Source organism: Physella acuta, unplaced genomic scaffold, assembly GCF_028476545.2.
Source record: "Physella acuta isolate Inbredline_101_S28 unplaced genomic scaffold, ASM2847654v3 ptg000620l, whole genome shotgun sequence".
In the NCBI taxonomy this organism is placed as follows: Eukaryota; Metazoa; Mollusca; class Gastropoda; family Physidae; genus Physella; species Physella acuta.
In genome coordinates, this window is record NW_026732139.1 from 305,897 (window position 1) to 324,554 (window position 18,658).

Below are 18,658 nucleotides of genomic sequence, written 5' to 3' on the forward strand. Positions count from 1 at the left end.
GAAATTGTTAGGCGAAAGTAGCCTACATGCCAAATTTCAGATCTATTGAGCAATCAGAAGTGGGTTAATTTTCGATGTCAATTTTAACAACAAACACACGCGAAGCTGAGTTAATAAAAACGTGTTAAAAAATAAAATCGAATCGTAAGGGCCATTAAGAATTGGACGTTAATTAAATTGAGAGGCTTTGTTTACATTTAGAATAAAAGGCATATCACCCACTTCAAATGTGAGGTTTAGTCTAGAACTGTGTTTCTTTTAGACTTTTTTCTCAGGGGAAGGGGGGGGGGGTATTTGAAACTTAAGGGGGCGGGGGCGGATAAAGGTATATATTTTCTATATAAATTCTATTTCTTTAAGGGTTGAGGGGGTGAGGGCGGGCAGTAAACGTGGTTCGGAGATGCACCACCCCCTCCCCCCGCCCCTGGTCACCAGAGTTTCTTCCAGGCATCTCTTCGGGGGGGGGGGGGGGGGGGGCAGTGATTCTTTCTTCCAGACTTTTTTCTCCGTAGGGGCACTTGAAATTTTCGGGGGGACGGTAGACTATCTTCGGGGGGGGGGGGGGGGGGGAGGGAGGGCGGACACTGTTAAAAGTATATATTTTCTATATAAATTATATAAATTTCATTTCGTTCGGGGGGGGGGGGGGAGCGGTAGAAATTTTTCGGGAAGAAGATGCCTGGAAGAAACTCTGGGGGGGGGGGGGGCGAAGAAAGTCTACCCTCCGCCGAACAAAACGGGATTCAGATAGAAATAGAAAACATATACTTTTAACAGTGTCCGCCCCTCCCCCCGGGAAATTTCAGTCCGCCCCCCAAAAAATTTCAGGTGCCCTCCTCCTCCCCCCCCCCCCCCCCCCCCCCCCCCCCCCCCCCCCCCCGGAGAAAAAAGTCTGGGAAGAAACACTGCTTGGACATACAATTCCAGCAAAATATCACAGTTCTTCAACAAACTCTTGCAAACTATTGTGTACCACTCACTCTAGCAGGTCATCTTGCCCAGTTCACACGAGCAATCTAAGATGTAATTCCAAATGCAGTGTGGGACTGTGAGTTGATACTCTAGTATCACAATGTATCTCATTATAGTATCACATTGTATCTCTATAGTATCACATTGTATCTCACTATAGTATCACATTGTATCTCTATAGTATCACATTGTATCTCACTATAGTATCACATTGTATCTCACTATAGTATCATATTGTATCTCACTATAGTATCACATTGTATCTCACTATAGTATCACATTGTATCTCACTATAGTATCACATTGTATCTCACTATAGTATCACATTGTATCTCACTATAGTATCACACTGTATCTCATTATAGTATCACATTGTATCTCACAATAGTATCACATTGTATCTCACTATAGTATCATATTGTATCTCACTATAGTATCACATTGTATCTCACTATAGTATCACATTGTATCTCACTATAGTATCACATTGTATCTCATTATAGTATCACAATGTATCTCACTATAGTATCACATTGTATCTCACTATAGTATCACATTGTATCTCACAATAGTATCACATTGTATCTCACTATAGTATCATATTGTATCTCACTATATTATCTCACTATAGTATCACATTGTATCTCACTAAAGTATCACATTGTATCTCACTATAGTATCACATTGTATCTCACTATAGTATCACATTGTATCTCATTATAGTATCACAATGTATCTCACTATAGTATCACATTGTATCTCACTATAGTATCACATTGTATCTCACAATAGTATCACATTGTATCTCACTATAGTATCATATTGTATCTCACTATATTATCTCACTATAGTATCACATTGTATCTCACTAAAGTATCACATTGTATCTCACTATAGTATCACATTGTATCTCACTATAGTATCACATTGTATCTCACTATAGTATCACACTGTATCTCATTATAGTATCACATTGTATCTCACTATAGTATCACATTGTATCTCACTATAGTATCACATTGTATCTCACAATAGTATCACATTGTATCTCACTATAGTATCACATTGTATCTCACTATAGTATCACATTGTATCTCATTATAGTATCACAATGTATCTCACTATAGTATCATATTGTATCTCACTATAGTATCACATTGTATCTCACTATAGTATCACATTGTATCTCACAATAGTATCACATTGTATCTCACTATAGTATCACATTGTATCTCACTATAGTATCACATTGTATCTCACTATAGTATCACATTGTATCTCATTATAGTATCACAATGTATCTCACTATAGTATCACATTGTATCTCACTATAGTATCACATTGTATCTCACAATAGTATCACATTGTATCTCACTATAGTATCATATTGTATCTCACTATATTATCTCACTATAGTATCACATTGTATCTCACTATAGTATCACATTGTATCTCACTATAGTATCACATTGTATCTCACTATAGTATCACATTGTATCTCACTATAGTATCACATTGTATCTCACTATAGTATCACATTGTATCTCACTATAGTATCATATTGTATCTCACTGTAGTATCACATTGTATCTCACTATAGTATCACACTGTATCTCATTATAGTATCACATTGTATCTCACTATAGTATCATATTGTATCTCACTATATTATCTCACTATAGTATCAAATTGTATCTCACTATAGTATCATATTGTATCTCACTATATTATCTCACTATAGTATCACATTGTATCTCACTATAGTATCACATTGTATCTCACTATAGTATCATATTGTATCTCACTATAGTATCACATTGTATCTCTATAGTATCACATTGTATCTCACTATAGTATCACATTGTATCTCACTATAGTATCACATTGTATCTCACTATAGTATCATATTGTATCTCACTATAGTATCACATTGTATCTCTATAGTATCACATTGTATCTCACTATAGTATCACATTGTATCTCACTATAGTATCACATTGTATCTCTATAGTATCACATTGTATCTCACTATAGTATCACATTGTATCTCTATAGTATCACATTGTATCTCACTATAGTATCACATTGTATCTCACTATATAGTATCACATTGTATCTCACTATAGTATCATATTGTATCTCACTATAGTATCACATTGTATCTCTATAGTATCACATTGTATCTCACTATAGTATCACATCGTATCTCACTATTTATAGTATCACATTGTATCTCACTATAGTATCACATTGTATCTCACTATAGTATCACATTGTATCTCACTATAGTATCACATTGTATCTCACTATAGTATCACACTGTATCTCATTATAGTATCACATTGTATCTCACTATAGTATCACATTGTATCTCACAATAGTATCACATTGTATATCACTATAGTATCATATTGTATCTCACTATATTATCTCACTATAGTATCAAATTGTATCTCACTATAGTATCATATTGTATCTCACTATATTATCTCACTATAGTATCACATTGTATCTCACTATAGTATCACATTGTATCTCTATAGTATCACATTGTATCTCACTATAGTATCATATTGTATCTCACTATAGTATCACATTGTATCTCTATAGTATCACATTGTATCTCACTATAGTATCACATTGTATCTCACTATAGTATCACATTGTATCTCACTATAGTATCACATTGTATCTCACTATAGTATCACATTGTATCTCACTATAGTATCACATTGTATCTCACTATAGTATCACATTGTATCTCACTATAGTATCACATTGTATCTCACTATAGTATCACATTGTATCTCACTATAGTATCACATTGTATCTCTATAGTATCACATTGTATCTCACTATAGTATCACATTGTATCTCACTATAGTATCACATTGTATCTCACTATAGTATCACATTGTATCTCACTATAGTATCATATTGTATCTCACTATAGTATCATATTGTATGTCACTATAGTATCACATTGTCTCTCACTATAGTATCACATTGTATCTCACTATAGTATCACATTGTATCTCACTATAGTATCACATTGTATCTCACTATAGTATCACATTATATCTCACTATAGTATCACATTGTATCTCTATAGTATCATATTGTATCTCACTATAGTATCATATTGTATCTCACTATAGTATCACATTGTATCTCACTATAGTATCACATTGTATCTCACTATAGTATCACACTGTATCTCATTATAGTATCACATTGTATCTCACTATAGTATCATATTGTATCTCACTATAGTATCACATTGTATCTCACTATAGTATCACATTGTATCTCACTATAGTATCACATTGTATCTCACTATAGTATCACACTGTATCTCATTATAGTATCACATTGTATCTCACTATAGTATCACATTGTATCTCACAATAGTATCACATTGTATCTCACTATAGTATCATATTGTATCTCACTATATTATCTCACTATAGTATCAAATTGTATCTCACTATAGTATCACATTGTATCTCACTATAGTATCACATTGTATCTCACTATAGTATCACATTGTATCTCACTATAGTATCACATTGTATCTCACTATAGTATCACATTGTATCTCACTATAGTATCACATTGTATCTCACTATAGTATCACATTGTATCTCACTATAGTATCACATTGTATCTCACTATAGTATCACATTGTATCTCACTATAGTATCACAATGTATCTCTCTATAGTATCACATTGTATCTCACTATAGTATCACATTGTATCTCACTATAGTATCACATTGTATCTCACTATAGTATCACACTGTATCTCATTATAGTATCACATTGTATCTCACTATAGTATCACATTGTATCTCACAATAGTATCACATTGTATCTCACTATAGTATCATATTGTATCTCACTATATTATCTCACTATAGTATCAAATTGTATCTCACTATAGTATCATATTGTATCTCACTATATTATCTCACTATAGTATCACATTGTATCTCACTATAGTATCACATTGTATCTCTATAGTATCACATTGTATCTCACTATAGTATCACATTGTATCTCACTATAGTATCACATTGTATCTCACTATAGTATCATATTGTATCTCACTATAGTATCACATTGTATCTCACTATAGTATCACATTGTATCTCACTATAGTATCACATTGTATCTCACTATAGTATCACATTGTATCTCACTATAGTATCACATTGTATCTCACTATAGTATCACATTGTATCTCACTATAGTATCACATTGTATCTCACTATAGTATTACATTGTATCTCACTATAGTATCACATTGTATCGCATTATAGTATCACATTGTATCTCTCATCTATCCCATTGCGTGTAGCAATGTATCTACAATGTACCATGCGGACTCCAGGATCCAAACCCGGGACATTCAACTTAGCAGCAGTACACTACCGCTCTTCCGCGTTTATACACGATCTTATTCAAGTTAAGGGACTTCGTGGCCAAGCGGTAGAGCGCTAGACTGCTAACCCAAAAAGCTTGAGTTCGATTCCGGGTTCAAGTCAGTCGAACTTCCCTGAGTCCATCCAGCTCTGATGGGCACCTAACTCACAATAGGAAAAGTGAAGACAACTGGGCATAGTGCTGACCGTACTATCCTTTCATACAGAGTTTCTTCCAGGCATCTCTCCTGGGGGTCTCTGCCCCCCCCCCCCCCCCCCCGATAATATCAAGTGCCCCCCCCCCCCCTCGGAGAAAAAAGTCTGGAAGAAACACTTCCTTTATATGCCGAAGTCATAGAGGTGAACTCTACTTCCCTTGCCCCCTATGGAACTTGACTTTATTGAAATAGTCCCAACTCTCCTACCATTTAGATAAATATGAGTTACTTCCCCTTCCAGACCCACCATTTACAGTTTTTAACACCGACAGTGACCAAGCATTTTCTACCTACTAGGCTAAGGGAGAAAACTCGATTACCGCGTGAAGCGATGTGTTAATCACTGCACATCGTTATCAAAAGGGAGAGAATCAATCTGTTAGGCAGGTTAGAAGATTGATTTATTATGCCATTAAAATACAGACTTGTTTGGTAAACGGGGATTATGCTGTAGACATAACGCATATAGAAAAATATGTTCTAGATACGACTTTCACATACATAGCAAAAGGGTCATGACACTGTACATACGATATAAAAATACAGCACAGTTACACTTTAATAATGATGTAGATATAACTGCATGATATTATGGCGCAGTATTCTTATCTACACTCCGAACGTCATAACTACCATCATCCTGTTTTAAACAAATACAATAAAAACTTTTTTTTCAAAAAAAAAATAAAATCATATAACTTATCCATGATTTAACCTTAACCTTGCCTGCTGATGACATCAAACGAATTGGTATTTCATTAAATACACTGCATCATTAAAAGGAACGACAAAGGGGAGAACAGGCAAAGACTCAAAAGAAAAAGAAACCAAAGGCCACAATTAGAGTAGACAAGGCTGATGACTTAGGTTTGGCAGATGTGGCGGAAGGAGCATATTATGATGATGATGAGGATGATTTCATATAGCACTCCTGTACATAGTCTTTTTTTTTTTTTTTTTTTTTTTTTACTCATCAAACTATGCTGTCTTTCCACTGTGCCTAATTTTTAATGACCTTTAGACATGTTAAACAGTGTAACTAAAAGAAGTCCAACATATTTAATTTTCTTTATTCTTGTATTGTCAAAATTTTTTTTACTATCCATCCATCATTTTCAAATTTTTTTGTTATGCTCTTGGTTTTGGTCATTTAAAAAAAATCAGTTGTCAAAGTTAAAAAAACAAACAAACAAAAAAAAAAACTTTTCAGCTCTACTTAAAAAACCCAAATTCTACCCCCCTTCCCCTCAGCCCACCAGGCCGAGAAAATAAAAATTCCATTGAATCATCATATAATTACACATTTGCATTTTCAGTTTCAGGTTAGTTTTTTTTTTTAATTTTTTAAAACATTTTCTCTTTATATTTAGACGTTTTGTATTAGATCTATGTATAAGTAAACCATCTTAAATGAATGAATGCAGGCTACAAGTAAGAAAGAAATATTACTATTGTAAATCTGTATCAGTCCTCACAAGCCGATGATGAAAACTGTAATACTAAACAGTGGCGGAACTAGAAATCAAAGGCTCCCCCGCAAAGAAAAAACTAGGGCCCCCTATATATATATATATATATATATATATATATATATATATATATATATATATATATATATATATATATATATATATATATATATATATATATATACAAAATCTATACTCTAACTGAGTAATTTAGTCTACTTCAGGGGTCGGCAACCTGCGGCTCTTTTGATATCAAGATGCGGCTCTTTAGCTCCTTGCTCAAATATTAATAATCTTAATTAAAACAAATAAAATATTTGAAATAAAAAATGTTAGTGGCTCTTTAAAACCAGGGAAATTTTGAAAATTGTAACTTTTGGCTCTTCCACTTCAAAAGGTTGCCGACTCCTGGTCTACTTCATTGCAATATATAACCATTCTGAGTCAGGGGTCGGCAACCTGCGGCTCGCGAGCCGCATGCGGCTCTTTTGATGTGAAGTGGCGGCTCTCGAGTTCCATGCAAACATATTAGAAATTATGGGGTTTTTTTTTTTCAAAACTCATAACAAATTAAATACTGTCAAGAAACACAACTTTAAAGTTTAAACATATTAAAAACACTAATCAGCGAACAATGAGAATAGGTGTGAGTAGAGAGTATTCGGATAGCTGACAGCTGCTTGGGCACCAAGCCCAGCCTCACAGCCGTGCAATGTTTGCCACTTTCCAAGTGCTGACTTTTTCGAATATCGTTAAATGGAGAATGTTATTTTATTCAGAATGCATTTCCCCATTTTGTCATTAATCATCAATTTCACTTGAGTGACGTAGTTTCTTTAGTTATTAGCTTCCTTCTTTTGAGCCGGGTACGGGACGGTGGGGAACGAGTTTACCCTGCGTTCAGTGGGGTGGAAGATAAGCTAGGTGAGAATCAAAGGACAAAAGTGACTGATACACGATAATCAAACAGATATCCAAGCCAGTTAGTTTGAGTTTGTCGTGTTGAGGCCTGTCTGGCTAATGGGTGATGTGAGTAAAGAAAAAAGTTAGGAACTTCTAAAGTGGAGTGGGATAGTCCTATAATTTTATTATTTGATAATAAAGTGCATCATAGCAGACCTAGCTAAAATAATTTAATTTTTAATATGGTTTGTGCAAAAATTAGTATGGTTTTATATGAATACATATTTCATATTTAAAGCTATTATTTTAAATTTTAAAAAATTGAACTTATTTACCTAATCTAATGTTAGTGGCTCTTTAATAACTGGGAAATTATGTAAATTATAACTTTTGGCTCTTCCATCTCAAAAGGTTGCCGACCCCTGTTCTGAGTGAACAAACTTTTTTTTTTTTTTTTTTTTTTTTTTTTTTTTTTTTTTTAATACTTTTATTTGCAATTAAAACAAGTACATCAACATCACATTTTTTTTACATAGTTTCAAATGAAAACGAAAGGTTTTGAACATGTACATAATGAATATTTGCGTGATGTCATGTATATGATTATAACAAAAATTACAAAAGATGGCAGTAAAAGGGGTGAAGGTCAAATAAACGTGTCAGAAGTCTGGGTGGGAAGTGGAAAGGATATTTTTCCGAGAATGACAAAGGGCCAGTGGAGCATTTTCAATGTAGGGAAACAAATTAAGTTGACTAGTTAAAAGAGTGTTTATTTATGTACTGGTCGCATTGAGTTTTCAAAAGGTTGCTGTGTAAAACATGAGGGGAAAGAAACAAGGTTTAGAACTTTAAAAAGTAAATGAATAGATATTCGAAATTGATGTTGGGGTGGGTGGTGGGGTCGTTGGAACAGTTAAAGGGAAAGTGGTGTTTTCATGTCTGAGGGTAAGTGGATAGAGGGGGAGAGGGGGGAGTGGGTAGCTGTGTCTGACGAGGCGTGGAGAGGGTGACTGCGTGTTTTAAGGCAAGCCAAGCGTCAAATTTTGTGCTGTGTTATCTGACTGCTGATGTGTTACCATTTGTAGTGTGTGTGGGTGGGGGGGGGGGGAGGGTTTGACGAACAGGTTGCTGTGTGAGCGAATTAGTGGGAGGGTGAAAGGTTGGTATGTTCAAGTCGGTGTTTATGTTTAGATGAATGTTAAGTACCGACAGGTTAGGGGTGGGTAGGCGTGCAGCTATCACGTGTAGGGATGCAGTGGAGTTTTATAGATAAAAAAAAATGGTGTTCACATAAAAGAGTTAGTAAAGTTAACGAAACAACTGTAAGTGTTAATTTGGTGATAATACAATGAATACAAAAGGAGTACGGGTCATTGGGGTCATTTGTAAGTTGTGGACCAAAGTACCTTACATATATGATAATAGTAATATAGTAACAAATGATAGCTTTACAATGTTTGTAAGCTTTATAAATTAAACAATACACAAAAAGCAACAATAGGAAAATGAAATGCCAAATGATAAATGATGCGACACAGAGTGGGGACATGGGGGTTGAGGGGTGGGAGTTACATTGATGTTGTTAGAAATGTATTTGGATAATACATCATAGTCGCTGTTTAACATAGTACTTCATCACAGGGGTGGTGGTGATGGGGACGAGGGGATGCAGTTTTGAGGGGAAATTTGATATTGGGATCGTGAGGTTTAGGGGCGGGGGGGGCGGAGAGGGTGAACAAACAGAAAAAATTTAGTCCAAACTCAGTTCGAGTTAGAAAACTATCATAGTCAAGCTGGTCAAAAATATATAAAGACGTTAGCTTGACTCGTGAATGGTTTCTCGCGTTATGTTTATTTTTTTCATTTTTGGCTTTTATAATATCAATTTTGAAAACATTGATTTTTATAGCCACACTATTGTATAGTACGTCTTATTTAAGTAAAAATTCAGAGAATCAATTGCTTTTTAATATACATAGTACAAAACTATTTAAATGAGCTTTGTGGGCATCCCTATTTTAAAGGAGGGCAGTAAGGCTTGGAAGTAGTGTGAATGTTTGCCTACCTTTCAAACTATAGCTCTTGTAGATTTTAAAATATTTTTCTACGCAACAATCTCTGCTATAGTAGACCTGTTTTTTTTTTTTACAAAACCACTTTCAAGATGCATGAAAAACATAATTTTTTAAAAAAAAGGGAATTGTTTTTTGGTCGGAACTGGGCCCCTAAACGTCCTGGGCCCCCCCGCATTGCGGGGTCTGGCGGTATGGTAGTTCCGCCCCTGATACTAAAGCGAACACACAACTGACGCTATAAATTACGTGTCTGAGGCAAAAAAAAAAAAAAACCACAATAAAAACTGTCTTGCACTGTTCACGCAGTACATATAATAAAATTGGAATGTTACAGAGAAGATTAGGGGGTCGGTGTGGTCGAGTCGGTTAAAGCTCATGGTTGCTAAACCGAAAAGTCTCGAGTTCTAACCCTCGGGCAGATGAGGCTCGTTAGCTTGGGACAGCCACTCTTCTAGGAGAGACAACTTCAAAATTAAACAACTGCTGCCTTGTAGTTTGTTCTTGGTTGGACAAAGGCTATGGAAGCAAATCCAAAAAGAAAAGCAGGCTGAAATTGGAGTCAATGGCCTCAATGGCGCATAACCAGTTGACACGTAACGCTTAATTGTGTTGGAGGTGTGGTCGAGTCGGCAAAAAGCTCATGGTTGATAAATTCGAACAAAGTCTCGAGTTCAAACCCACTGGCAGAAAAATCTCGATCCCCTTCAACACTAATAATTAAGAACGAAGAAGAAGAAGAAGAGAGAAAATTAGCATGGCCTTCGAGCAGAGATGACACGCAGAATCGTGAAGCGTTACCAAATTAAAAAAAATAAATTAATTAAAAATAAAAATAAAAACTGTCTTACTTAAGTAAATATGTCAAGGCAAACTGACGTTGTTAATGACACGTCTGAAACACACTAACAGTGACACAATGTATGATTGACCGATATTTAAACTGTGGCTACATCATATAAAATGTAACGCGTGTTTATGTTGTAGATACGACTACAATGCACATATCTATTGTTTAGTAGCAATGAGTACAGCACATGCAGTATATAATACAGTAAGTAAAAGTAAAGTTACTCTTTCAAACCTGGCTCCGTGGGTCAGATAAAGTTAAAATTAATTGATGCTGAGATCTCGGCATACAAAGGGATGGTGTGGTTAGCCCAGAGGCGTAGCGATCCTTCCCGGCGCCCGGGAACAAACTTTCGATTTGCACTCAAACTTTCGATTTGCACCCCCCCCCTCCCGCGAACTTTTCATTTGCACCCCCCCTCAAACTTTCGATTTGCACCCCCCTCAAACTTTCAATTTGGCGCCCCCCCCCCTAAGGTCGGCGCCCGGGGACATATGTCCCCCGCCCCCCCTCGCTACGCCTCTGGGTTAGCCAGCACCATACCCTGTCCTAACCCGCAGGTTAGCAGTCTTGCTCTACCCTCCGACCACGCCATCCCATACTGATATACTGTGGTTATGACGATTACATAAAACCCGACGCCCATGTAGGTAGCTAAGACCACGACATGTATTCTTTTATTGTGAGAAAATGCTATTGATATAACGTTAAAGATTGCGTTGTAGTTATGAATACCCTAAGTGGTCAGATATAATGTGATCATGCAGTAGATATGACTCTAAATTCTGTAAAACTTTATTTATTACTTCTTACATCTCAATTCGCACACCCCTTTAAAAAATTCTTATAAATAGCTACTGCTATTTTTCTTGATTAGAGGGATTTAGAATTTCGGCATCCGTTTCTGAATTGGCTTAGGGCAGCAAGATTTAAGATATGCTTGTTAAATCTGCTCGCTGCATATGTTCCCCGCAAGCAATGATAGATATAAGATAGATATAAGATGGTTATCATCGAATGAAATAGAAAGCTGACACCCCCGCAAGGGAGTGCAGTGGAATAATCCACGTGGCTCACCCAAATATAATAGGGCGTTGAACTATGCCTGACATAAAAAAGGTTTTAATGCATGACATTGGTGACCGGGGGTGGGGTGGGTGCACGTCACACAACACGAGCAAGAGAAATGACAGACTAATGTTTTTGTCCAATTAAACTTCAGCTAGCTGTATCTCTAAGTACAGAGTTACACCATTCAGCAAGTTGGGTGACACTCGACTTGTACATCCACATTTAATATTTAATGTACCTATACATACATTTATATATATATATATATATATATATATATATATATATATATATATATATATATATATATATATATATATATATATATATATATATATATATACACGCAGTGGCGTAGCGAGGTCGGGTGTCACCCGGTGCGGCACTTAATGGTGTCACCACCAATTATCCAATTATACACACAGCCATAGAAATTAATTAAGTGGAATTATCATGTTTCTCTATATATTTTTTGCCTTGGTGTCACCTCCCCCCCCCCCCCTTAATGGTGTCACCCGGTGCGATCCTCACCCCCCGCCATCCCCACCCCCTCGCTACGCCACTGTACACACGCAGTATTTGAAGATAAGCTCCGGCTGTCACCCAACCTAATTATGCTATTATGCCACAACAGAGCCGTCCAATACAATTACATCGCAATATTTATATCATCCCCACAGGGGTGTGGGGTGCGTGGTGAGATTTCCCACCGGGGATCAGTTAGGGGATCTGTGGGGAACGCTATAAATAAAAAAAAATAAATTAAATAAATTTACATTGACGGCATCGGTTCCGACGACGAAACTGATGCGATAGATGTCATATTCTCCACTTGTCCGGGCCGACATAAACTAATCTGTCATTATTTAGTGTTTTGTGTTACCTGAGGTTGTCTTGGGGACTAGCTTAGTCGCCCTAGTCCACTGACAGCACGCCTCCGATCCGCCATAATTAATTTTGTTAAGAGTTATTTTAACACAAACTAAAAAAGTAAGAACTCATTATACCCCGAATGATGTTGTCAAACTAGATCATCTTTTAGTTAACTCTACGTAAGATCTTTATACTCTCGTGGTAGCAGCCATCCCCCACACTTCCATAAATAAACGTTTGATGCCCTAGGGGTAGACTAGATACTCCTGATGCCCTAGGGGTAGACTAGATACTTCTGATGCCCTAGGGGTAGACTAGATACTCCTGATGCCCAGGGGTAGACTAGATACTCCTGATGCCCAGGGACGGGCACACTAAAGGTCTGATCTCCAGGAACAGAAACCCGCCCCCCCCTCACAAAGGTACGACGTCCAGGAGCAATGCACCCCCCTAAGGTCAGATGTTCAGGAAAACAGACCCCCCCTCCAGTGTGATGTCCAGGCGCAATGCCCCCCACCCCAGGTGAGCAATCCCCCCCCCTCAAAAGTGTGATGACAAGGAACAGGGCCCCCCTTCCCAATGTGTGAAGTCTAGGAGCAATGCCCCCCCCCCCCCCCAAGGTGAGCAATGCCCCCCCCCACCCCCATTGTGTGATGCCCAGGAACAGACGCAACAGTCTGGCGCAGAGATCTATGTAGAAACACGAAAAACGTTTTTAAAATGTCATGTAAATGACACCAGATGAAACAATGTCATCTATCGATTGACCAATTTTCAAACGCCATTTTTTGCGTGTTGTGTATTATAAGGAGCGATGGTCGAGACAGATGGGGGTATATCGACCTAGTAAAACAGAAGGCCAGTACATGTATTGGTTAGGTGTGTACACAAATGGAAGACAGTTGAATGAGGGGTGAGGGGATCACAGGTACATGTGTACACACATAAGGTACATGTGTACACACATAGGGTACATGTGTACACACTTGAGGTACACGTGTACACACATCAAGTACATGTGTACAAACATCAGGTACATGTATATACATATCAGTTACATGTGTACACACATCATGTACATGTGTACACACATCAGGTACATGTGTAAACACAGGTAGATGCATACGTACATTGATTACATGTGTACACACATCAGGTGCATGTGTACACACATTAGGTGCATGTGTACACACATTAGGTGCACATGTACACACATTAGATGCATACGTACATCAAGTACAAGGTTACGTATAACAAGTACATATGTACACACATCAGATACATATGTACACACATCAGGTATATATGTACACACATCGGGTACATGTGTACGTATAATAAGTACATACTTATGTACATACATTAGGCACATGTGTAGGTATAAGCATAGAGGTACACGATTACGCATAACAAGTACATATGTACACTCATCACGAACAAGTGTACAATCGGAAAGCTAATAGGCAGCATACACAGTACATGTATACGTGTGTACACAATGTGTTACACGGTTGATCTATTTGTATACAGAACAGAGAGATGTGTACACCACATGAACATGTGTACGCATATCAAACAAAACAAGACAAACTTGGTACACATTGTTTGTACTCACAAACAAGTACATATTAACCCACCGAGACGTGGCCTTTGTTTTCCTTTGATTGTGACGTGTTGTCATGTTTTCAATTCGATGAGTTAACATTGAGTTTATTTACTTGTACTTTACATACATAAACCGTTTATAGTACTTTGTGAGAGATACTCGCGAACATTAAAGGTAATATCAGTTAAAGCTAATATAGCAATAGTAAAACATGTGTGAGGCGGTTAGAGGGTAAGTTGGTGATGGAATCGTTCAGTAGTTCAGGCATCTGTCGGACAAAAGTTCTAGTGGTCCATACACAGGGTTAATTAGGTTAATGACTGTGTACTTTACACAGCGCGTACGTGTGCTGTTTATTTTATTCATGCAAGTTAAGGGTTGTGTATCTTATTGTTGGTGTGTGTGTGTGGTTGTGTGTTGCTGTGTGTGTGGTTGTGTGTGCGTGGATGTGTGGTAAGTTGTGTGATTGGTTGTGTGTGGCTGTGTTTATAGTTGTGTGTGGGGGAGTGTGTGTGGTTGTATGTGTCTGTATGTGTTTGTGTCGTTATGTGTGTCTGTGTATCTGTTTCTATATTTATATTTATGTTAGTGTGCGGCGGTGTGTGGGTGGCTGTGTGTGGTGGGGTGTACCTGTGTATAATCCCACTTGTGTGGGGGTTACGTGTGTGGTAGAGAATGACCTAATTAGTGCGGGTGGATGTTTAACTGTTGTTGTGGTTGTGTGAGTGGCTATGTATACGTAGAATCATACATGTAATCGCGTGTTGAGGGTGTGTCTATAAATGTGCTTGGTGTGTAGCTAGGTGTGTAGCTGGGTGTGTAGTTGGGTGTGTGGTTGGGTGTGTATGTTATTTAGTATGAGACCTCCAAAGCGTGTGAATTAATGAGATCATCACCAAGCTCCCGTGCTAACAATAGACAGTAGTAAGTCGAAACTAAAAGGAGTAACTAATCAATAAAATGAAAGGATTATTTTCTGGTGTTGTGAGCAGCTAGAATATCTGTAGCCGAGCTAGTGTTGCGAGCAACTAGAATATCTGTAGCTGAGCTAGTGTTGCGAGCAGCTAGAATATCTGTAGCTGAGCTAGTGTTGCGAGCAACTAGAATATCTGTAGCCGAGCTAGTGTTGCGAGCAACTAGAATATCTGTAGCTGAGCTAGTGTTGCGAGCAACTAGAATATCTGTAGCCGAGCTAGTGTTGCGAGCAACTAGAATATCTGTAGCCGAGCTAGTGTTATGAGCAGCTAGAATACCTGTAACTGATCTAGTGTTGCGAGCAGCTAGAATATCTGTAGCTGAGCTAGTGTTATGAGAAGCTAGAATATCTGTAGCTGAGCTAGTGTTATGAGCAGCTAGAATATCAGTAGCTGAGCTAGTGTTGCGAGCAGCTAGAATATCAGTAGCTGAGCTAGTGTTATGAGCAGCTAAAATGTCTGTAGCTGAGTTAGTGTTATGAGCAGCTAGGATATCTGTAGCTGAGCTAGTGTTATGAGCAGATAGAATAATCGTAGTTCAGCTAGTGTTACAGACCTGACACAAGACTTCGATTGATGTATATATGTAACATATTTACAGGATGTGGATAGACCGGCACAAACAACCGCACATATAAAACACATATAGCATACAGCCCTACATACAAAGTCCCTGCTAGATGCTGTCCTACGTCAAAAGTATACAATCACATTGATTGATTTTTATTACACCTTGTGGTTGGATCTAAACGTATCGACCCCCGTATGTATACAGCTTAAAGCTGACAGCAATATAGACAGATAGTTTAGATAGAACCCACATTTTAACTATGTAAGCAAAACCCACACTCAATTATGTAACTGGAACCCACCTTTGATTATGCATCTAAAACCCACATTCAGTTATGTAAATAGAACCCAGATCTGGTTAAGTAACTAGAACTCACATATAATTATGTAATTAAAATCCAATTATCAATATAATTATGTAACTAAACCCACATCGGATTATGTAACTACAACCCACGCTTCTGTAAATTAAAACCTCCTGACGTTTAGCTAGAACCCACCTTATGAGCTTAGATCCCACCCTGAGGTTTAGCTAGAACCCACCTTATGAGCTTAGATCCCACCCTGAGGTTTAGCTAGAACCCACCTTATGAGCTTAGATCCCACCCTGAGGTTTAGCAAGAACCCTCCTTATGAGCTTAGATCCCACCCTGAGGTTTAGCAAGAACCCACCTTATGAGCTTAGATCCCACCCTGAGGTTTAGCTAGAACCCACCTTACTACTGACGTTTAGCTAGAACCCACCTTATGAGCTTAGATCCCACCCTGAGGTTTAGCTAGAACCCACCTTATGAGCTTAGATCCCACCCTGAGGTTTAGCAAGAACCCACCTTACTACTGACGTTTAGCTAGAACCCACCTTATGAGCTTAGATCCCACCCTGAGGTTTAGCTAGAACCCACCTTACGTCTGACGTTTAGCTAAAACCCACCTTACACCTGACATTTAGCTAGAACCCACCCTGACGTTTAGCTAAAACACCCAACTTACACCTGTCGTTTAGCTAGAACCCACCTCACACCTGTCGTTTAGCTAGAACCCACCTTATTACTGACGTTTAGCTAGAACCCACCTTACACCTGTCATTTAGCTAGAACCCACCTTACGTCTAACGTTAACCTAGAACCCACCTTACACCTGTCGTTAAGCTAGAACCCACCTTACGTCTGACGTTTAGCTAGAACCCACCTTATTACTGACGTTTAGCTAGAACCCACCTCACACCTGTCGTTTAGCTAGAACCCACCTTACTACTGACGTTTAGCTAGAAGCCACCTTACGTCTGACGTTTAGCTAGAACCCACCTCACACCTGACGTTAACCTGGAACCCACCTTACGAGACTAGATCCCACCCTACCAAACAAACCACCAGTACATTGACTACACGACTACTCACCTAGGCGTTGTGTTAATCCAGCAGCTGTCCACGGAAGGGTGGCTATCATCAGGGACATTAATCCTCCCGCCAACATTAACCACACGTGGAAGTTGTCTTTCCTTGACGCCGCAACCTTTATTTTTTCACCTATCACACAATCCTGTTTACGCTCGCTGCGCAACATAAATTACCTAATTTTCTACAACTCTGCTTTCCATAATCTGCTCTAAAAAAATTCGTATGTTTAGCTTCCTAATGAGGCGATGACTACAGGAAAATGTTCCTACCCGATTATGTTTTCTTGCATGTACGAACAGCGGGCGAGCGCCGATAGCAGACGTCGTGTTTAGGTTACTCGATGTGAAATGCCACGGCCAATGCACTCACAACTTTTGATAAGATCTTTCACCAGCATCGGCCAGAAATCTCGCGTCTCCTCGCTACATATGAGCCTGCTCAGTTGATAAGTACGGCGAGCCGTTTTGTCATTGTTTAAATATATTGATTTATTTATTTTAGACTGATTAAAGATGCTTACTTTATGATGCCGTGTTTTAAGATTCTAATATATTTAAAGTCTCCTATCCGGATTAACTTAGGTGAAATAAATTTGCTGGGGGTGGTGTGTATGTGTGTGTGGGGAAGGGGGGGAATAAAAAAGAACGAAAATGCATTGTTTTATACAAGAAATTCGAGTTCGTATCCGGGTTCAAGTCCGTAGAACGTCCATGAGTTCAATGATGAATACCTGGCTCAATAAGCTTGGAAAAGTAAAGACGGCTGGTCATATCGCTGATCACACTATCCCATTATATACCGAAATGCAGTGACAGATCAACTCTACGTCACTTGCCCCATGAGCCGTCAGGTTCCAAAGAGCACTCTACAAATACAAGTAACACAGCAACAGACATTTGCAATAATTAACGTATACAGATACCTTTAATTTATGATGTTATTTTAGTTGAGCGACATTCCCTACACTTCCAGCTTTAAGCCTAACCCTTATACAGCTCAGTAGATAACAGGTATACCGGGAAAAATCCTGATGAGCCCATATAGGTAAATAAAATCCAGCTGGGCCATCAGGTAAAAAATCCCAGTTGGCATTTAGTGCTTTGATAAAAAAAAAATTCGCGTAAATTTCCATCAAGCTGAGGATGATCATCTGCCTTTGATGGAGAAAAAAAGCACAGTGAAAGTTTTAATCTGGGGTTAGGGGCCTCTTTTTAAAATTTCCCGGGCCGCTAGGACACAGCCAGCCCACCCCTGTTTCG